Below are 25249 nucleotides of genomic sequence, written 5' to 3' on the forward strand. Positions count from 1 at the left end.
TGATTTTCGCTCTGTTTGACATATTTGTAATTAAAAGAAAGATTTATACAATCCTACAACATGGGACATATATTTTTAACATCCACAATTTAAAACAGCAGGCCCAATGGACCACCCAGATTTAGGAAAATGGTGATCCTTCTGAAAATCAGGTGGAATTGGGCAGGCAGATTTCCATTAGTGTCAAACCCTGTATATCTTTATTGTCCAGGAAAATACTTGAGATTATTTTATAACAACTTTACAATGCTAAGCATTTCCCACTCCTATCACATCGATCTTTGTAAGTGTGGAATGTTTAAAGTGATGTTTAAATTGATTTTATTCAGTAATTTGCTAGACAATTTTGTAATAAATTTGAGGATTTTAGGCCAGCGGAGTGGTTAACAGATGAACAAAGTATCCAGCAGTTCTTATAACTTTAAAACCCTCTGTGACTATATTTATTGCTCTGTTTTTAAATTCTGTCAACTGTGGACTTCACCAACTGAAAACAGCGGCACTGTTCCAAGTAGGCACATACCTTTGAAACAGCTTAGAAAAGTTTGAATTAATACAAATTAGAGTTCTTTAAGTACTAATTAACCCAAGCCAAACAAAAGTGTCATATGTTGTCTCAGCCCATCAAAGAATGCCAACTTAATGACAAATCTTCTAGATGTTTTGAGTAAACTTCTTTATTGTCACAGCCACTTTAGGCATGAGAAGATTACAATTTATTTCAATTTCAATGATTACAAAAACAGGCAATCATTTAATTATTTCAATCTGGAACATATTAATTCTCTTTTCTTTTTGCTGGCAGTAGTAGCATGTGTTTTTATAAACACTTTTTGTTAAAACAACAATGCTATTAATGATAATGATAAATTGGTATTTGAATTTGAAAAAGCCATTTTTCATTTACTCAAGAGATAATGCAATATTCTGGATCCTATACATGAACGGATTTTAATGACCATCCTTTTAGGTAGGAAAGGACTGTCACCTCAGGCCCAAAATGACCATTACAAATACAAATATATGATGAAACAACAAGAACTCAGTTTTCAAGGCAGGGGTAAAGGATTCGCAATTTTGCAGCTGCTGAAATTAATATCACAGTAAAACTGGTATATTGTTACATTTCATAATCTGACAACAACAGTTTATCATTAATTGCAATTATTATGCATGCTCTTAAGTTCATTAAAATGTTCTAAAAAGTCCATTGTACCAAATTATACCTTTTAGTGCTTCTTAGTGTCTAATTTGCTGCATCAAGTAAATAATTTATATTTATATATTTTCTTCTTGTATGTGTTGTTAAATAGTAGAGTTGTTGATGAATAATTTTGTTCATGGAAAATGATGTGGGGTAATAGATGTACAATAGGCTCTTACACAGTAAGAATAACAGGCCAAATTTAAAATTTCATCACAGGTTCATAAATATGGTATTTTTGTGACGGTCAAAGCATCAGAAATCACAAATTTGCAAATAAAATATAATCCTTTTCATGGTTTTTGCTCATAGCCAGTGCAACAACTTATTTTCTTGCATGCAAAAAACAATTTCTCCAATGATTTAGCATGTGTTTGTGCAGTGTTTATGTTGAATACAAATCAGGTAATGTAATGTTTTTGAGGGGTTAATTCTTTAAACAGTCACTAGTGAATATAACCAGACTAATCTTGAATCATAGTTTTACAAACGTATGTGGTATATAAAAGGAAATTTTTGGGAAATGTACCTCGGCCAATCCAGAATTTGCAGTTTTAATTTACTCACAATTTGCAAATGAGTGTATGTCCAAGCCAAAAGGCAAATTATGAGAAAAGCTGGTCTATATTCATGTTTTACTTATGTGAAAGCGAAAAGCAAATGGAACTGGTAGCATCCAATTCCTTACTTTTCAAATAAATATATTAAGAACAATTTAACAAAATAATTCAGGCACTTGTTCCTAATGAATGCCTACCTGTCTGGGAATTTTTTGACTAATTCATCAAAAAATATTGTTTTTATGAATTCAGCTTGACAAAAAAATGTTTATTTTTCTCTAATACATGTATTTCCTATGAAAAGTTAAATACAGAATTGTATATATATTTTATTTTTTGGATGCTTTATTGCATAGTTGCATTGTGCTGTATTTTTGTGTCATAATAATATTAACTTATTTTTTTAACAAGGGAAAATAAAGACAAAATCACAGACAAATCAAAATATTTATGCAGAAGGCATGGATGCCACAAAAACCTGAGCTGTGAGTAGCCTTAAAATCTTTTAAAGTTAACATTTTTTTACAGAGGATTGGGTTTTATTCTGCTAAAAGAAAACAATCACATTTCCTCTGTACAAGATACAGCAAAATCTTGTATTAATCATTTTTTACTACTACATTAACTTCATATCCAAATGTATCAATCAATTTTGATAATGTATTGTAGGAGTAATAATGAAAACAATCTGAACTGGTTACTGGTAGCGGTAATAATTATATTTATATTCAGTGAGTACCAACATGCTGACCAATTCTGCGTGTTGGGTAATTCTGTGCAACAATACGTCATTTCTGTAAAAAGTGACTCACATGTTATTTTGGGTCAAAAATCCATTTTGTATCAATTAAGAATGGTTGTACTTTAATTAAGAAAAATGATATTCATAAATCGTACAAAAATATCCCACATTTCGACTCGAAATCCATATGAAAATGTAATTTTCAAATGTCAATATGAAGACCCACTCCATGACTTTCTTGAACCTGTAAACCTAAAACTATTTGCTATGTATCTTTCAGAATCATACATATAAATACATTTTAAACCCAGTTTCCAATTTTGCAAGTTGTCCCATAAGTACAAAATCATCTGCTACCCAACATGTTAACTTCCCGCTATAATGGGATTCTCAAGAAATTCTTTAGCTTATAGTGTGTTTCTAAATTCTTTAATACTTTTTCCCCATAAACAAGATGTTGTAAATACATTACCCACTAATCATTGTTGTTTTTCTTCCAAATAATAGCTTATTTTTTATCAAATGTTGATATTTACTAATTTTTGTACAAGATCGGATTAGTTGGCTTAATACAGCTTGCCTTTTATTGGCATTGTCACGTTAAATTTTGTAAAAGTAGCTATAAACCTGACCTAATTACTCGACTGAACTGCTGACAGAAATAGTCCAAAGTAATGTATTTCATTTCTATAGCCCAATGAATAAATATTACATCTTTTCAAAGCTGTGCACAGAATAGGCCGACATATCGCAAGTCATGAACACACAGGGGTGGTATCCCGTGTGTCCAAAATTAATATTATTTTAAACAGAATATTCTGGCGACAATTGCTTTTTTCAGATGGTAAGCATTGCAGTATTTTATTTTCGTCAGTTGACCATATTCGGTATGCCTTTTGCTTCAGTATTGGTGACAGAAACCTTAGGTGCACATAGTCCTACAATGTAAGACATAGCACGTTATTTTTGTTTTAGTGCTATGTCTTACTACCCAAATAATGTGCATGTATAGCGTGTTCCGATGTCGGTTGACATCGGAACAAGTAGTCAAATTTTCAGAAATATCTCACACACTTGGCAGCCTATATCAACACTCTTAAAAAAATTGATATTTAATTAATTTACTTACTGTGCTGCTTTTATCCTGGTGGAATCATAGTCTGAGACTAGCAAATGGACGCATGTTCTGTCGACATACATTTGAATTTGTGGAAATGCGACGGTAGTCGAGGTATGCCAAAGTAGGTTCAAGTGGGGGATATGTTGCTTGAACGAAACGAAGCTTATATTTCAAATAGGCATAATATATTTGTATTCGTTACATTAAAGAATAATATTTCAACTTAACCAGATTTCTACATTCCCAGCTTTCGTCGCTTTCCAGCTAAATGAAATGTAGGTCAACAAACCTTGAAAACAGGTCCATTTCTTTTGTGAGATATTGAATTTATTAGAGAAAAGACATCAGAATAAGTAAAGTCAGACTAAAACATTATGACTTTATTTTATAGAACAGCGTCATTATTTTAGTTGTGCAAGATATTCCTGAAAATATGACTTTCGATACTATGTTATTCGACATCAAAACATGCTGCTAGGCAGTAAGACCATGCCGCTCAAAACATAAATATCAGCGTCGAGGTCTTACACGTAGGACCAAGGTGCACAAAAATGCCCGACAGCATTGTATATAGCTGCTACCAAAGGAGTCTGACATTTTGTCAGTTAAGTACCTTAGCAGCAGAGAGGGTGAACCCACCTCAATAAATCCGAGCAAAGTCTATACGGCTTATCTTAAAGGATGAAGGTTCCATTTTGAAAAATGAAGCTTTCAAAAAGGAAGGCTCCATTGGAAGGGCCACCTCATTGCTGGGAAAAAAGTCGATATGGCCTACCTTAATGGAGTAGAGGTCGCGCTCTCGTTGCTGATGTTAATTAAAATAAAATTATATCAAATAATGGCCCCAGCATTGGAGTCTCATACAGCTAGATTAGCTCGAGAGCGACTAGAAGCAATTAAAAAATATCTTCCCGTGAGAGATTCTGTCAAACAGAAATTGCAAGCGCGACAAGAATCTCAAGCTGAATATGCAGAAGGCACAGAACAGTTATTTAGACCCGTTACAAAAGAGTTGCAACGGCTACTGTAGGTCTTATTCCGTCGGTAAAAACAAACCGCTGAACAAACTGAAAAAATAGCGGCGAGAACAAAGCAAACAAAGAAGATTTTTAAAAAAACTTCCAGCTGTGATAGCTACAGCACAATTTCAAAGACCTGCTCAACTTGGGCATGAAGAAAAAACACCTGGAGGTGCTGTTGGTGAAGAACCAAAAGGGAAATAAAGAAATTAGTTTTATGGAGAAATTTACTGAAAACGGTATACAAACAATACAAAATCATAAATTAAAAGATAAAAATGATATAACCCTTCACCTCATAGAGCATAGTTACAAAGTGCAGCGCGCTATAAATAGAACACGTGTTAACTATTCGATACCATACACATAGGCCTGCCTGTGAACTGTTAAGCAATATAGTGTATGTTACGTTTAACAGCAATTTTAACCATTTTGTATTTTTGGTACACAGTTATTATATGTGGAAAAATTTAAGAGAAAAGCCTGATTGTTATAGCTGTGTAATTATTTTTCACGAAAGAATTTTTTGCGTGCTTTAAAATCTTGAGAGAACTCATTCACCTCATGTCAGTGAGGCCGTGTGACCAACCGTAGCTGCCATTTCTCATATTCGAAACTTATAAGTTTTTAATTTGCATTTACATCACTAAGTCATCTGAATTTGATAATTTATAAAAACTAATTGCTGCCTACATCATTATCAGAGCCATGACCTAAGTTATTGAATCTTTCATAGTTGTGATTCTAATCGCGAAAACTTCGTAAGTACTGAATGAAATCCGCGACCGCCACTTTGGACAGTGGTGATTGCGACCCAGTTACTTTAAATGGCAGAAATCGCCTAGTGCATAAACAGTGACCACGTGGTCTGACGTAATTGTCATTCGCAGAAATGAATGTAGTATGTAATAGGGGTTTTCCCTGAAGGTGGCACTACGAAAACCGGTTTAAAATGGCATATGTTTACAGCCGACGTCAAAAGGTGCTTCTATGCGACTGGAGTAGAGGCGACAAAAGGCGCTTCCATGTGAATGGTGTAGAGGCGTCCAAACACGATTGCATGAGGTAAAGGGATAGTCGAGTTTGGTGCGTTTGCTGCTGCAGTTTATCCCTTGACGTGCAACGACTAGAAGTTCTCGTAGGAGGGAAACGTGCTGGAAATAATTGTCCAGAAATTATTAATGAAGCAGCTGATATTTGTCGACGAGTATTTCAAGGCGGTGTCATGGATATTAGCGTTTATTGATTTCTCATTGATAACTACTAGTGATTAGATAAATGAGTAATAAATGAGATGATTATGCATAGTTCTCAGCATAGACCCGTAATGGTCAGAGTAGTAAACTCACGATTACCCGTTTACAAAGCATTTTACGGAGATGGACTCGATCATATTATTCAGGGATTATTCAGAAGGATGGCTCCCAAAGCTGCACCAATCGCAAAACAATTACCAATGAAAGCTATCAACCTTATTTTAGAGAAAGCTCCTGGTGCAATTGGTAACGTTGCTGGTAAAGCATTCTTGGCAATCAAAGACAGAATAGCACGATTAATATGACGAAAACCACAACCAGTGAAATTACCAAGCACCGAAGTTATGCCCACGGATGTCAGTAAAATAATAAATCAAGCCGCAAATCAAAAACCAGCAGCCTTGATAAATCAAGGAGAAATTTAACCTAAAGAGGAAAAAATAAACACAAGTTTTATTTTAGGAAGTGGTCTTCATGTCCTTGGTAGGTCAAGGAGATAACCATTTGGAAAATGGTAAATATAATAAGATGTTCAAACGTATGTCTGACACAGCATTCGCTATGGATGAACCAGTTCACAAAGATGAATCTGTACGCACTTATCAATTTTATTCTTACGACGCCAGACAACCAAATCAACGTGACCGAATTGAATTACAAGTTCAGGATACAAGTCGATATTTCTTACCTGCTGAAGCATTACTGAAGTAGAAGGTTAGCTTGTAACAGATGTTCATCTCAATACAGCATACGGGGCTAAGGCTATAGTTGGTTTAATTTGCTCAACTCTCCAGCTCTAAGCAAAAATAACTCTATCCCATTTTGAAATCATATGGCAAGATTTAGGAACAATGCACACTATTAATTTTTGTTATAGCAATGTAAAAATCGTATGCAATGGTACAAAGTTTCTCATAAAGTCATGTATATATTACCTAAATAATGTTACCCTCCTCCTGATGTTAAGCATGTTTATTTGTGGTATTTGGTATGCTGTTAGTTAATAAACGTAGCTTGTTGGAAGCAGAGAATATTACGATCGGTTAAAAGGATGACAAGAATCTTGAATGAGATGAACCTATTGAAACACTTTCTTCAATATTTTTATGTATTTATTCATTTTGTTAAAGAAACATGCTTCAACTTAATCCAATTACGGCATTCCCAGCATAAATCACATTTCAGGGAAATGAAATGTAGGCTAACATAACTTGAAAACTAGTCCACATGATTGTGGGAGAATTTGAATTTATTAGAAAAAGAGCATCAGAGTAAGAACAATCTCGCTAAAAGATTATGACTTTAATTTGTAGAAAAATGTTGATATGGGCTGTAAAAAGTGAGATATTTCTGAAATCTGACTTCTCATTATGATGCTAGGTGACACCAAAACATGCTACACAAGCACCGTTAATTCGGCAGTAAGACCTCGACCCCAAAACATAATAATTAGGGTCAATGTCTTAGACTGTAGGACAAATAGTCAGTATGGATGCTAAACATGCAAAAATATTCTTGAAAATTATGATGGTCTTATTCTAATTAGAGAGATTATTTGGAATTCATCACTAGCCAGTTCTATTCTATAAGATCAATATAATAAATTAAATATACAATACAAATTTAAAATAGTTCTGCTGCAAATATTGGGCACAAATAATAACAAATGTTTTTAAAGTAAAACTGACAAGTAAAAATACCTTGTAAATATGTTCAAATCTTTTCCAACATCATTGGAACCTATGTAAAGAATCAGCAGGTCAGGTTTTTGGGTTTGGACAACGTCTAACACTTTGGATTTAAAATTGGTGATATCTGCAACAAATTTTGCACCAGGAATAAGTTGGAAAGATTCAGAATACCACCGAGCTGCTTCAAATTTGAATCACATGCAATGAAAATGATCCTCTACTCTCTGGCAGGTATGCAGCAGCTATGTAAAATATACAATGAATATGAAATGAATATCAACTATTTAAAAGAAGTTGTTGTTGTTGTTGTTGTGGGATTTAATGCCATATTTCAGCACATGATAGGCTATGCACGGCAGCCAGTATTAATGGTGGAGGAAGAACCCGGGAAAATCCCGGGAAGAACCACCGACCCATGAGAAGCTACTGGCAAGCTTTCTCACATACCCACGTTGGCCGAATCCTGGACTCGAAGCCACGCAGACAGAGGTGAGATGGCAGTGATCCATAACAGAGAGCACTTTAGACCACTCGGCCACTCAGGGCCCCTTTAAAAGTAACTGTCATTCTACAAAGAAAATAGCAATGACATAAACATGAAATTATATAACCTTTTCACCCTATATCAAGGGTAATCGAAATGAAGTTAATCATCAACACTTCAGAAAACAAACTACTATCTTGGGGTACAAACGCGTCAACGCTTATCAAATGGATATAACTAATAAAATACTTTCACGCTAGCAGTTCTAATAATATCTTAACTTCTTACTAACGAAGTTACTTACGAAGTAATCTTACTTACGAAGTAATCAAACGCTAAGTTATATAACTGAACAAAAAACTTAGCAATGTAAGTACAATATCAAATAAATTCAGCCAATATTCACACAAAAAGAGATAAAAAAGTCAAAGTATAAAAGAATGAAACGAAAATTCAGATTGGTCTGGCAGTTGGTAACGTGACTATGGTCTATACAAACTATATTTGCGCACTAAGATAAACTGTCAAATCAAAGCGTCAGCAGTTATAATTACCTGTATGTTTTGGTAATTTTTAAATATATATAAATGAAGAAAATTATAACTAAGATGCAGCGATTAATAATTGTTATTGCTCAGATTTGAAAGGTATCCATACCCAGGTATAATCAACAGTGTCTTGCAGTGCACATCCGCGACAACAGTGTTTTGCAGTGCACATCCGCGAGAAGAACCGGAAGTCCACAGCTAGAACCACTGCCAATCATCCACGCTGAGAACCAATTCAAGAGAAATTTCCCTTTATTAACAATTGTACGAAGAAGAAGAAGAACTAGAACAAAAAAATTATGTGTGAGTGTGTGTGTAATTAAGATTTTTAACGTAGATTTAACAATTTAACAATTTAACAACACAAGAGATAATAAATATGTTACCTCTGTCTCTTCAAGTAAAGTGAAATAACAATATTTCTTCGTGCACGGAGTACTGTAATATAAAATTATTTTTCTTCTTCTTTCCCACGCCTAAAGCGAAAGCATATAAAAACACGCACATCTCTCTCTCTCTCTCTCTTATTTGATATTTCAGTGCAACATGACAAACTCATCACATGTTTCTTACGTTTACAGAGAACATATGTTTGCAAAGTATTAACCTCAGAACTTATTTCTGCTACTAAATATGACATCATCAGTAACTCTCTCTTTCTCTCACATAATCACACACATGTCACACAGAGCAACAGTAAATCTCACAAAACTCTCTCTCTCTCTCTCTCTCTCTCTCTCTCTCTCTCTCTCTCTTTCTCTCTCTCTCTCTCTCTCTCTCTCTCTCTCTCTCTCTCTCTCTTTCTCTCATTTAGATACACCCGCGATATGAAATAAATAAGCGCAGCGTATTGTGCCTGCACAAAATTCAGGTGAAATTAAGGGACCTTTTGGAATCTTCAATTAATGTGGGTAAATCCTGACAAGGAACAAACGACTCATAGTACAATGGACGTAATTATATATCGTATTGCAGGCTTCCATAATTGCAATGCCAGTAGCTGGTACAGGAAAGTAACATTTCCATTGGTCAGAATGTTACCACGTGATCAAAACGAATTGCGTTCATTTCTGTATGAACTGTAAGGAGAACTACTTTTCCACTTCTATAATTAGAATCACGTGTACAGCATAATATACACACCGCCAAGGCAGACATGAAGTAAGCATTAAAGGAAAACAATATTCTAACAAACAAACAAAAAATGATTGAAAAAAGTTGGCTTCCACTGGTTGAAGGACTCGTACTATGATGACCTTATTGCTGGACATCCCAAGTGCTATAAATAACTACGTAATAGAAAAACCACAAACATGTATTACTACGCTCAATTAAGATTTCTATTTAATGATGCAAACAAAATAACATAACAAATAATTACAATTTCAATTATAAGAGTTTAACGTTATTTTTTCTGAATTCATTGTGGTATAAACTGTCAGCTGCCGTGTCACACAGCTTACATAACGCCCTTCGGGACTCATTTTCATTATTGTCAGGTTGTGTGCTTTCTATATTTCTGTCTTTAAAACAATGTCATAAGGCATTCAAACATATACTCTGTTAGTGTAAATGAGTTTGTGTGTATATGTTGTAAATGAGAAATTCATAAGCCTTTCTATATGTGTTCCACTTGTGGGTTCCTTTTTTCGTATTTTTGTCACCAATGCATTTATAGGTCACAATTCTTGGAATGCAGAATGATATTATGATTAGTTAGAATGGATTGCAGGAGTGTTTAATTTTCTTTAGATATTCATGTTCTCTGAATAAATAATGTTTGTACATTAAAATTATTCGTGATTACTAGTTATGTTTCCAGATTCAAATTCGTCTGTTTCTATTCCAAAGTATTCTCTCAAATAAGAACATAAACTAATATTCATCAGGTTTATGGCAGGTCCTTTTGTCGTTCCTGTTTTGGCAGGAACATGACGCATTTTATTCATCATTGTGGTGTCGGTGTCACGTGTCCATCCATTCATCCACACCCTAGATTACAGTTAATGCTAAGACTGTTTGGATTGAGATATTTTTCGTTAAATGAAAAGTGGTCTCTACAAATATGTGGTTTAATATCTCTTTGGGTTTTTGCTATACAAGACGGTAGACTACCTAAATAGGCCATTGCAGTTTATCAGTGTCTGTATGATGCGCTCATAACTAAAGATTATTATGTTTTTAAGTATGTTATTCACTAATCAGATATTGCATTTTGCATAATTATTATCAGTACCAAGTTACCTTCCTCATCATAAACTCATCTCTCTCTCTTGCATTAGAATGATTTCACATAAACGTTTGATCATCATGTGTGTTGAGGCATCTTGTTACAGTTTTGGTTGAGATCCCTGTTTAGATTGGCAGCAGTGTGAAATCTGTTTGTTAGGGATAGGATAACAGAACCTGAATTACAATGGTTCACACATTTGATCTCTATCTTCTTCTTGACCCATGGGATTTGGGTCTGTGACGTGTCAACACTGTAAGACCAAATAGTTTATATTATTAATAATCCCTGAATTTCTTCCTTTTCTGTACATGTAAGAAAGTATCGTCCATGCAGTAAAACAAAATATGAATGTGTTATGTTTAATTTGCAGTCGTCATGACCCATTGATTGGGTCAACATTAAATTAAGTTAAGAAGCTACATTAGTGTTGGATGTTAATATTTGTAACTCATTAACACCATGGTTGCATTGACTTTAAGTCTATCAAAATTTAGTAGTGTCTCAAACTCCAATCACACGTGGCCTTGTCTCATTCTTTAACAGCAATCATCTCATTATCTGAGTTCAGTTCTACTATGTTGCTTCTACTAGCCTTTAATTCTTTTAACTTGATTTCCGACTTTCATTATGCCAAGTTTCTATTTCTCAAACGTTCATTGTGAAACTAATCAAAATGGAAGCAAATGTAACTTATTGCTATTCGTCACTTAATCATTTGGAACATTTACTGAGAAGGTGTAATGAATGTTGCAAAGGTGACTGCAAATCCTACCATTGTCCACTGAGCCCAGCCTACAAGTTCAAGCAGGCCAAATTAGTTAAAGTTAGAAGCCATCTAAGGTTCATTGGAAGACAAGAGTAGCTGCAGCAAACGGTAAGTTTTAAATTTTTCCTCTCTTGAATATATGTCAGTCTGTGAGGATAAAACAAAAAGATTTTTAAAATGAAACACAACAATGTTGGGATTATAATGAGAAATATTGGAAATATACTTTACTATACATGTGATGCTTTAGGACTCTTCTGCTACTGCAAGTTTCCATCATTTATTATGATCAAGTAAAGCCCGGTACTTTATGAACCTAATTTAAACTAGCACATTTATAACTTAAATGTGTAAATTACCCCTACCCTGTTATTGTTCCACCTTTATGGCCTTACCCTTTTTCCAAGGTGCGTACTCTGGTTCATCTAACAATTTGCGCAATTTCAGTAAGTTTTCTTCCGTTGGTTTTTCTCATAATAAATACGTTACGCCAGCATAGCATTTAGTACTACTAAATTGGCATTGGTTCTTCCAAGGACCGTCATTGTATGATAATCTTTTATAAAGAATGTCCATTAACACACGGTTCATGCAGATAATTATATATCTAAAGGTAAAATATGGAGCAAGTTCTTCCTGCAAAAATATAGTATTAATAAGACCATTTCGAAATATGATATAGTACATTGACTTCTATGGGATATCAATATAACAATACTCGCTCATAACAAGTTATTTCATGCATTTTTACAATATACTTATGTTTGATGATTTTGCAGTCGAAGTTATTAATTTGTTTCATGTAAATAACAGTGCATGATTAGTTTTGATTATTAGTTTTGCAAATGTTTTCTGTAGATGTAACGTATCTCTTTGTAAAGAAGCTGCATCAATTAGAGAGCATCATATATAAAAAGTCACCAGATTGCTTATGTAGAAAATTACCTCGAAAATTTTGAAACAAATATGGTGTCAAGCCAATTGAATATATATATATATATATATATATATATATATATATATATATATATATATATATGCTAAGAGCTAATTAAAATCATGTAATTAAATGTAATGACTTATCTCTATTGAAAGTGATTTGAGCAAATTTCGATTCTGTATTGTCTGTTTCCGTCGGCAAAAAGCCAAATGCTAATCCAAGTGCTGGTTACTTAAGCTCTTAAATTTAATTTTAAAAAAAAAGAGTCTTAAGTCTCATTTCTTAACAAAACTCAAGCGTCACGATCAGATTTTGAAGAATATTGACTGTGAAACTATATTCGCTTTGACAAAACGGTGCACATCATTTATGACATGCATCATAAATATATGACCGTATTAGTTGCAGATAACAGTAAAATGGAATCGATAGATTTAAATAACATTTCGATTCTTGCTATGACAGGGATCAGAGTGAGCCTGTTATAAAATGTCCTACAAATGGCACGAATGTTCGAAAAGGCCATATGCATTTGTACGATTCGCCTAATGTAAATAAAAATACAATTACCTGTGTACTAACTTCAGCATGTTGTGATATATCATGAGCCATGAATGCATTGATAATTTTATGTTTCAAAATCTCACATAGAATAAAACACATGATACAATCATAGCATTTATGAAGTCGAGTAATGTAAATGACATTACGAAGACAGTCAATAAAAACAAGAATATTTTCTGTCACAGCGATTATGCTGAATTTCAAACATGATACAAACGTTTGTACTATTTTAAATTATAACATTATACGTTTCCAGCACATTGAAGTACTTGAGATTCATGACGACGCAAATGATTTATATGCTCTAAGGACCCGCACTAGCAAGGTAAGACAAACCATATATCAAAATAAATACATGATAATTAAGTGGTTATTTAATCTTTGTTTTGTTCTCTCTCTCTCTCTCTCTCTCTCTCGTTGTCACTCAAGACAACTAAATGTAACACTCGTTGGAAAATAAAATTACGTACATTATCTCAACTAACCTGCTCATTTACTTTATTGTACGCGTATCGTAGCGGTCATAAGTAGTGTCCTATTGAACCCCATGTTCACAATTTGTAGTTTTTCATCATACTAATGGCTTAATGAATACAGGTAAATTGTCATCTTAAACTTTATGTTTACAGCCCATGTGTGCAGCCATCATTATAATATTGTTCGCATATTCTTTTTTTTTCTCGTGAAAGAAGTGTACTTATTTTACAGTTATAATTCCAATGACACATTTACATGGTCTTTTATTTAACTGTAGCAGGTGTCCTTTTCTTATGTGTCAAGAGTTAATGCTGATACTTTGAGAAATTTGTTTCTATTATAAAAAAAAAATCTCAGGAAGATAACCATTTAAATGTTTTTGCTGATATATACTTTGTTATGCAGATTAGAGCAGCATGAGATATTAGTGAATGTCAGTGAGGATATTGCTATAATTTTGTTGATGTTGATGAAGCATTTTTACGTTTTTTGTATTTGTTTGTCTACATTGAAAAGTGTGCCTCAATTACTGTCAGATATTTCTTTTCTCATTCATATATAATGCAGTCATTTAAACATACTAATAGTGCACTGAAACTTTAGAAAATGCGAATCACATGCTACTGTCAGCACAAATTGGTGACATCACAAACAAAAATTAAATAAGTTTGGCTATGAAAATTATTTTGTCTAGAAAAATCTACTGTGGCAGATAATAGTATTTTGGTCCTTATGAAAACCTTAATCATGATTATAGCAACTTTGAATGACAATATTAACTGATTCGTTATTACAATTGTACTTATTTGGCTGAAATATTTAATATACTGGGTAACATATTAAAATAATCTTGTGCATAGTAACAGTGACAACAAGTTATTTTTGTTGGTTGCTAACTACTATTGAAGAAATGTATTTCAGCAGTGGCATGTGAAGCTGGAAGAGGAACTTTCAAAACCACCTACTGCATTAGTCATAAATAAAAAAGCAATTATTTCTGGTAAGCTAATCATGTTTTTGGTTACTTACCATGAATTTCTTTATATTTAAGTTGTGAAAACCTGACCATTGGTGAATTATAACCCATCCCCCCATTATATCCCCAGTTTTGTATTCACTGTTACGTTTTTAAGGCCATCTTGATTATCATATGAGTAATTCGTGGAGAACAATTTGTATGTTCAGAATATATTTTGTTTTCCACTTCTTTATGTACTGACCTCTGGAACATACATGATATTTAAGTTTTGTTGCAGTGAAAATAATTACTTATTTAAACATTTTAATTTTTTATATTTTATCATTTTTGCAGGAACAGTTTTCTTTTCATTCCATTGAAGAATGGGAACAAGCTTTACCTATATAACAGTTATAAAAAATAACTGCTGATCTGCAGTTATGTCCAGTGCCATTGGTGAGATATTACAATAATTGTTATTAGAAATGCACTTGAAATTGACAGATACATGTTTGTGGTTCACTGATAGTTCTATCTATGACCTAGCTTCCATGATCCATATTTTATGGCATAGTTAATCTTATGATTTTATTAATTTGCTGTGATTTAGTTTTACCTTTATTGAACACAATGTTTTCCATTGGAACACCAGCCTTGAATCACACTTCTGGACTTTTAAAATGCATATTTTCCAGATTGACAATAGCAGACCATTATTCTTTATTACATCTTACTGAAAACTAACCTAACATATGAAAAAATTGATCATGATACTGACACCTTGTTAGGGTTCGCAGGTCTGCTTCCTGGATGTATCCATTTTACTTCCCCACCATTAAGACTGTCAACCGTACCTAGGAAAAGATTTTGATATTGTCAGTACTAACATTAACTCAGTTGTTGTATTTAAAAAAAAAATTAGTCCAAAGCCATGGCCAGCGAAAATCCCTGTGATTTAACTTGAGTAGGAAAATAATGAGAAATTATGTTAATGTTGGCTGATAGTAATTTACCGATGGCTGTGAAGCTGCTTTGTTGCAACATGATTACTAAGTCATTTGAGAACCATTAACGCTTATGGATTATATACTGAATATAGATACCAACATATATTGATAATCATTTATTCATTTCTGGTAGGAGAAAACTGAAGATACCATTTAATATCAATGTATATTATAGTTTGTTCATAAACTGCATATATATTTGCAAAATGTTTATAATAATGGAAAGTACATTTGTAAGCATATTTGTTAAAAATTAATTTCTTTCATAGATCAACATGAATAATCTCCAAATTCCACCCATTACAGCCCATGGGTGTATCCTTATCGTATTGTTGGCATTTTCTTAGTTTTCAGTTGTTGTTTTTTCTTGAAAGACATGTTTATTTTGACATTTATAATTCCACGAGAGACACGTTTATACGGTCTCTTTTTTAACAGGTGTCTTTTTCTTTTGTATCAGGTTTGCTGTTACTTTGAGTAATTTCATTCTGTTTGGGTTTTTTGTAAGGAAGATATCCTTTTAAATGTGTGCACTGATATATACCTATTTATGCTGATTCGATCAGTATGAGATAATAGTGAATATTGGTGTTGATATTCCTGTAATATCACAAACAGCTATTCATAACATATACAAGGCATGATTGTATCAATCAGACAGATACTTCTTGAAGCAATAACGGAACAAAAGACTTGATAATTGGGGTATTATAGTTTATTGTTGCAACTACTGTGAAAGTAATGTCTGTTCTTAACATTAAATTAAGGATAATGTGGTAATTAGAAAGGTAGTTAATGTAAATTTTATTTTGGATGCACTAAATAAAGCTGGAGGCAACTTTTACATCTGACCATATTAATGTTGACATTTTTTTTTCTTGTTACCGGTTGCCATCATTTCTTGCCATCATATAACTTTTTTAGGATCAATTCATTCATGCTGCCTTTACGAACCAGTAGCCAAAGGTGAAAGATTATTCCAGAGAATTGCCCTTGCAAAGGTACCTAGAAACTATGAAGTTTGATCTTTATTCCCGTATCCTATATTGTTTTGTGACTACTACTTTTACAGTTGACCAGTAAAGGTAAACTCTTATATTAGATGTGATCAATTTTTCAATCACTATTCTAGAAATATAGTAAATAATAAGCTATTATTTAAAACAATGCAGCTTGGTTAACATTTATGTCCTTTTTCCTTTTGCAGTAACATTATAACTGTTGAAACTGTTCTTTCATTCAGCTGTTCTGAGTTTCTTGTGAAATTCACTAAGGAATACTTCCTTTAGAAACATTACCTGTGCAGACATGTTCCTCATATAAGGGAAATGGATTAGATTATGTGCATGTTTCTTTAGCATTTATTCCAAACTGTTCAGAATTTAACCCAGTTAATTTTCTTCCTGGCAACATAAATGCATTAAAATGTATGTATTATATATTTGGTGTTTTTAACATGGAAATATGTGATATGAAGTTGTATTGGTTGCATTTTCCAGTATAGGTTCACAGGTATTGCTTTTTCCTAGAGTACTATATCAGCTCTTTTGGGTCTTTGGGTTATGGCAGTCATCACCACTTTTGATGAGGAAAACTTCTACTTTTTTCCCCCTCAACATAACTACATCACATTGCACATTTTTAAAATTAAGTTATATGACATGTGCTGGTTACAGACACAATTTACGTTATTTCTCTGTGTACAGTGATCCAAACTGTATTTGCATTTATGAGATGAATATTTCAAAATGCCACCACATGTCCATACGCTATTGAAGATCACAGCAAATACTTATGAATGTTATACAAATGCAGTGCTCGGGAATTTGAGTAGCAAACTGCAGAATGTATTTCAAAGATACTGCTTCTATTAGAAAACTGGACAAAAGATGACAAAATAGAAGTTATATCTCCCATGTCCAATTCTTTACTGCAGGAAACCTCATTACATCCACCAGTTGTTAACAATACAATTGTGAAAGAAAATGTGATTTATCAGAAGTTACCATTGCAAAAACTGTGTTTACAACCAATTTGGAAAAATCTCATATAGCCATTTGCATTGAACATGACATTATCAGTCACTTGATAGAGTGCCATTTCATGGATTCAAAAACTAAGCAGCTTCAACTGTTTGAGGATGCTGCTATCAATGTGTCTACTTTTCCACATTGTTTAGTGTAGAGGGGGACTTTTCATATTTACATTACCTAAATGAAAGTGGACAGCAGTGAAGTACCTATTTATTATATATGAAATAATAATTGGAAGTTGAAGGAAATGCGTCAAATTTTGTTTTTGGAATTTTAGTTAACGCAACATTTTTAAATTCTGATAATCATGTATACTGTATACATTAAATACCTTCTTATCATCCTATATTTGAAATTGTATTTGTACACATATTAGGATCCCTTGCTAAAGTTATTATGTTAACCAAAAATTTCTGGATTTAGATAAGATTTATTTGTGATTGTGATAATATATTCATTATGTGTATAGTATACAAGTTTTCAGGTTTTTAACACTCTAGCCATATTACAGAGAATAATACTCTTGTCATTGTTTAATGATAATATTGTCACTGTTTAATGATAATATTTGTTTTCTTTATTATTATTTTCCATACAAAGGTAACCATAGTTATGGGATCCATCCCACAAACTAGTACTTCAACACTAGTACATAGTATTATATTGTATTTCTAAATACAATATAGAAATAATATTGGCACAGAGAGAGAACAGCGGTGCAGAACTGTTGTCAAGAACAAGTTGACAATGGGCAAGTAAATTAAAATGTTGACTTGTCTGTATAAATAACCCTCTTGTCTTTGTTTTCATAGTGAAAACAAATAGTGGAAGACAGGACTGTTAGAAAGTTTCCTTTTATTAAACTGCACCATATAAATGCATGCAGTTGAGATTTGTTACAGCTAAAACACACCGGATATTTCAGTTTCTCGTAGTTTTGTAATTTTATTATTAGGGTCTACAACTTTAACAAGAATGCATTCCCGGTGTATAACTGTTGCAGAATCAATAGTAGCATCTGAAAGGACAGATAAGAATTTAGCTCTATATATTATATCCTCGATTTTTTTAAGTAGGTCATCAGATTTACAGGTTTTTTACTTGTACCGCACAAAATCTTTATCCTTTACACAAGATTTTCTCAGCCTTGCTATAGTACATGCTGTGTTAAACAGATTCTTGTAAAGCTCAGTTTGGCTCAAATTGTATTTATTGATCACTCTATCTAAATCACCCACAACATCTTCTTTATCAGATTTGACCTTTTCACTAAAACATTTTAATTGACATGTATTGTGCTTTGCACTTTTTGGTTTGTTAACAGTGCATCTTTCCTTGTGATAACCTGTCCAGCAAACAATCCGCTGGTTTTTGTTGGTATCAGGGCCAACTCTTACATGCATTACAAGCTGCAATTGTTCGATCTTTGTGGGCATAGTGCCACAGAAACTTCTGCAGCCAAGAATCTTTGAAGTTCCATTTCTTTATTTATCATATTCCATGTTATATTCAGGTTTAGTTTTAAGCTTTTTTTAATTGTAACATTTTATTCAACCTTTCTTCATCTTGCACGGGCTTTATAAGAAAACAATCCATCCAGATGCATTCTGTAGAAAGGCCATCATAGTCGCACATAAAATGGTTTCAAGGAATCAATTGACTGGTTCAAAAAAGCAGATTCCTTGGGGGAAACTCTATCTTCTAATCAGTGAAGTTTGTTCTTGTGTAAAACAGCACTGTCTGCTTCCATTGTTTGTATCTACAAAACCTGTGGCTGCTTTCAGCCCTAATCAATACATTTCAGTAAATAGACAATGCACTGTACATGCTGGTAAGAATGAATGACATTTGACCGAGTCATATCAGAGACTTATAAAAATGGTACTAGCAGCTGCTTCACTTAGTATTAAGAGGTTTGTGTTCGGACTGGTTGGCCTGGTGACAGGATAATGTAGCTGGGTAGGGTATGATGCTACATATCTACGGCATGATGCCCCAGTGCTTGACATCACTACAAACTGTCACACTGCAGATATTGTAGCGATATGACTGAAAAATTGTTAATGATGAGTTAAAAATCTAAAACACATACACACATACACTTAATGTCTTTTCTTCATTTATTTTCATGTTAAATGACACAACAATTGTGGTATTAATCAATAAAAAAAACTTAGTAGAGAGTCAGAAATCTTTTCAGTTCTTTGATGTAATAAATTTGATAGCTGTTCCAGTTAAGAATATTTTCGTATATTGGACAGTTTGTTTTCCTTTTATTTATTATTTTCTTACACCAATACTAATTCTAGAGTGAGTTCAAATCAATTCCTACTGGACATGATAACATAGTTAATGGTTCTCACTGCTCGGCTCCTTAAAATGCAGGTAGTCGAAACAGTATTAATTTTTCCCCTCCTTTCTTCATTGTATGTATTCATTAAATCTTTTGTTAACCACAAACTTTTATTTACATTTCTATCCCATCAACAAATGGGTCTTGATTTTGCTCTGTTATATGATGTCCAAGTGAAATTGACCAGAGCTATTTGCGCTTAGAATATTGACCCACTAATGTTTATTTTTCATATTATCAGCTGTCTGTTGCATCGTTTTATAGTGAAACGTATCAAACGTCTTCATGAGATGAAGATTTTTAAAACTTTATTTTCAATATTTGTACTTGAACCGCTCTATTGATGTTATCACTATTGAACATCATTACTGTTTCCTAAATTCTTTTATGCTGTTCTTGTGGCTGGGAATACATGATAAAAGTTTGTTTTTCTCACCCATGCGACAGAAAAATCTAGCTGTTTTGCTAACCTTACTTTTCTTATCTCAGTCTAGTCATCTCAGACCAGTCGTCTCAGTCAAGGTGTCCATGTGATCAGAACTACTTTAATAAAAGAAACCCTTGTTGTCTGCTGATGTGCCTGACGTAGTTGTTCTACAATCAAACAACAACAATATATAACACAAAACATAGTAACTTATGTCAATCCATCTTTAAGAACACACCATACAAAAACAAAGATACACATACATACGATGTCGAGCTTTTAGATATTATGCTAGTTCGTTCCACACAGCATAATACATTTTATACCATATGCAGGCATTGCTCAGTACATTTTCAGGTCAGTGTCATTAAATGTACCTAAAGCTACCTAACTAGTTTTAGATACTTCGTGTGAAGCAATATACTGTTTGCAACAATTAATGACACTGATCTGAAAATTTATTGTGCTACAAACGAACACAATTCTCATTGCTGTGTGAAATGAACTATGACAGAAAACACTGATGTGTGCACACAGACTATAGGCCTATACACTTCATAGCCTCCCAACTTTCTTAACACAACTACAGAAAACTTAGTAACAGCCAAAAATGTGTTATGTCAAACATGCTTTATTCTAATTTTGTTAAGCATATCCATTGTGCCCCAGTTGAATCAAAAATATACTTACAATATTTAATGACAAATATTGCACTTACCAGCCAGAAGGAATCATTTATCCGTCGACACATAGCCTCTACTACTACAACAGAGGTGTGGATCCAGTATCATTCCATTATTTACAACGTAATTTCCTAAATCAGATCTGATGAAAATGAATCAGTCTCTTGTAATAAATATTAGCTCTTTTTTGTTAATTTCATATAACATCCATATATTAAATGTAATAATACTTCAATAATATGCAACGTTATCTGTTGATTTTTGTTTTTATTTTGGCTCATGGATAACTACTGTGTACTTAGGATGACACGGTCACGCCACAGTCCTCATAAACATGTTTGTATTAATGCACCACATGTAAATATTTGCGCGTAAACTATATTGCAAAAGTGAGAAATTCTTTTTTACTTTAAAGGAAATTATTGGGTGAGATAAAGAATCTACTTTGGGTTATAGACAGAGACAAGGAAATTCTGTGTCAAGCTCGTTGTCTTTCACTCGTTCTGTTGCTCTGTATTATGCTTTCTTTCTCTCTGTCTCTCGCTCTCTCTCGTGCTGTCTCTATCACACACACTGTCTCTCGCTCACTCTGTATCTCTCACACTGTCTCTCTCTCGCTGCTCTTCTGTTATCTACATTTTGAGTTTCTATGTACTGTATACTATGTCCTGTTAGTTCTAGTGTATGTTCACATTGGTTTTGGTTTTTTCTTTATCCGTATGACCCAGAAAAACATAGTTGACACCAACTCTTCACTAATTGTGTTGCACCTAGGTAAATACCAGTTCATGCATTACAAGTGATAAGGTGCATAAACAAACACCGCAAATACGTACGTTCAGAAAATGATTATCATCCAACCTGTACTCGTATCCTTCATTAGCGACTGCGACCTCCACCCCCCGCCCCCGTCATATAAAGGACGGTCACTTTTCTAGCCGCATGGCGACAAAAAGCAGTTTTCAATTCAACAGACGGGTAATCTCAAGGTCTACGTCCCTGTACACTAATCATTTAGAAATCTTCTACTAAGTAATTATTTACATTTATTCAATAAAATAATTGTATTTATTCATAACTAATATCGATACAATAAACATCCGATCAATAATGTATTATATAGATATAGATATATATATATATATATATATATATATATATATATATATATATCTATATCTATATATATATATATATATATATATATATATATATATATATATATGTATATATATATATATATATATGTATATATATATATATATATATATATATATATATATATATATATATATATATATATATATATATATATATATATATGTATATATATATATATATATATATATATATATATATATATATATATATATATATATATATATATATATATATTAGAGTAACCGATGTAAACATTTTCTTGACAACATCGTATTCCTGAGTCCTTTGAGTGTTGAAGATGTTAGCAGAAGAAAACATTTAATGGTCATTACCTGTATGTTACATATTTTTCAGTAGGAATTATCAACTACGGATTAATTGAAACTTTATAAAACAAAATCTTTGCATACGTGTAACTGGTGTGAACACCACCAAGCAAGACTAGTACTTGACGTCATCCATACCAGGGATAAAATTTAGTTCCATATGATTAACTATGATGACATATTTACATTTATCCAGCATAGGAAACCTCTTATGACAAAATGGACATAGGTATCGTAGAACTCCGATGAACCGTTTATCCCGAAACAGCACAAAACACTCATTTCACATTATAGGGGCTCTGCACAGACATACAGACGAACATTTTAATTAGGCCTCGCCAAGGCTGATTTGGCAAAGCAAACCACATGACAAAATCCCATGAGTTACCGAAATATTGATGTTAATTCTCAGATAACCCTAACCCTAACTCAAAATGACAAAATCCATTTTCCTACACAATCTCTGCACTGATTTTCATGAAGCAGCTACCAATCTATCAGGCTCCATGAAACATGTATCGTCGTGAAAACTGCATCCAGATCGCCCCATCCGTTCGAAGGCTCTTAACAGAAAACTGTAACTATAACCCTAACCTATGCTACATGTATGGGAAGTCACAAGAATCCGATTTTTTCCCAAACTACTAAAAACAATTTTCATGAACCAAATTCCTATCTTTCGGGCTCCATGAAACGCGTATTGCTGTAAAAAGTGCATTCAAATGGTATTGTCCTTCCTTTATTACCAGAAGCACATAACCATAACCCTAAAAACTAACCCTAAGTCACAAGAATCCGATTTTCTAACGAATGCATCGACCGGTTCTCACCAATGAGGTATTGTTGGATTAATCTTATGAAGACGCATCGATAATCCGTCTGCTACCTTAGTACCAAGCACTCATTTCACATTATGGGAGCGTTGTAGGTCGCACACACGGGGACGAACCATCCTTATGTTTGTCTCACCAAGGCCGATCTAGCAAAGCAAACCGCAAGTCAAAATTCCAAGGCGATTATCAGAAAATAGTGATGTGGCAGCTTGGCCAATTTACCTCAAGCAGGCTGTCTTACGGTGCTAGTTTGGAAGACGGGCTTTATTCAAATTTATTTCGTACAGGGTCTGTTTGTCACTCGAATCCAAGTATCTCCATAAGCCCTCCAGCTACCTTCATAGGCTAGATGTTTCAGCATGCGTCTTTACCGGGCTCATCTGATAGGGCTAATGTAAGCAAGCAAAGCAAAGGGGTTACAACATATTCACCGAATAAGACGAAATTCATATAAAAACGACCCAGTCAACATTTTACTGGAAAGGCTATAACTTAGCCCAAAAAATCAAGCTCTCTATCTCATCAAAGTATTAATATATTTATCTCCTAAATATTCCTTTTTGGATACAGGTATCATAAACATCCGATGATCCGTCTGCTCACTACAATACCAAACACTCATTTCGCATTATAATGGGTGCTGCAGGTCGCAGAAAGACAAACACACCATCTTTACATAGGTTTACCCAAGGCAGATCAAGCAAAGCAAACCGCTTGAAAAATTCCCAAGATTTTGAGAAAATAGTTACTTCATGGGTAACCCTAAATCCTAACACAACATGACAACAAAATCATTTTTACTCCAAAATCTCTAGACCGATTTTCATGAACGAAGTACCTATCTATCGGGCTCCCTAAAACATGTATTGCAGTGAAAAGACCATAAAAATCGCCTGGTCCATTCTTACGTGTTACCATAAACTGCAACACTAACCATAACCTATGATAAACATAAGGGAAATCACAAGAATCCAATTTTCTCCCAAAGCACTTGACCGATTTTCATGAAAGAAATACCTATCTACCTATCTATCGGGCTCCATGACACACGTACTGCAGCAAAAAGCGCATGAAAATAGCCGGGTCCATTCGTACGTTATACCAGAAAACCGTAACCCTAACCATAACCTATATAAACATATGGGAAATCACAAGAATTCAATTTTCTCATAAACTACTCAACCAATTGTCATGAAGGGACTGCATGAGACAAGTAGTTCAGTGAATGCTGTATCCAAAATGGTACCATCTGTTCGTACGTTACTACCGGAAAACCGTAACACTAACCATAAGTCACAAGAATACAATTTTCTCACAAATGCCTCAACTGATTTTCATCAGCGACGTATCATTGGATTCGTTTTCTCAAGATGCATCTTTATGTTATAAATTCTCTATTTGATTCTATTCCAGTCTCTCTGCTTTTATCCCAGTACATAGTTAAAAGTAAAATATAAAAAAGGTACAAAATGCTCTTTACTTTGTCAATGAAAGCCTATCAGTGAGTACTTATCTTCTATGCGTGGCATCTTTCACAGACTTCTGGTTATATCAAAGATTAAATAAAAAAAATGACTTCTCTGTTACAACATTTTCTATATGTCAAACCCTAAGTACCTAGTTGAGTTCATCGTGTATACACACTTTCCAGACACTTGCACTCATCTCCTGTATTCATATCATCATTATTCCCAATGTTAGATTAAAATAGATTGGAAAGCGTCCTTTTGATTACCAGGGCCCAAATTTCTGGAATAGTCCGCCTCTTCAGCTTAACCATAATGTAACTGCAACACGATTCAAAAAGCTCAGATAACTCACATTTTCTGCAGTGAATCGACTTGAGTGATTTTTCACCTGTAAT

The sequence above is a fragment of the Sinohyriopsis cumingii genome, chromosome 12 (genome assembly GCF_028554795.1).
Source record: "Sinohyriopsis cumingii isolate HCF-2022 chromosome 12, ASM2855479v2, whole genome shotgun sequence".
NCBI lineage: Eukaryota > Metazoa > Mollusca > Bivalvia > Unionida > Unionidae > Sinohyriopsis > Sinohyriopsis cumingii.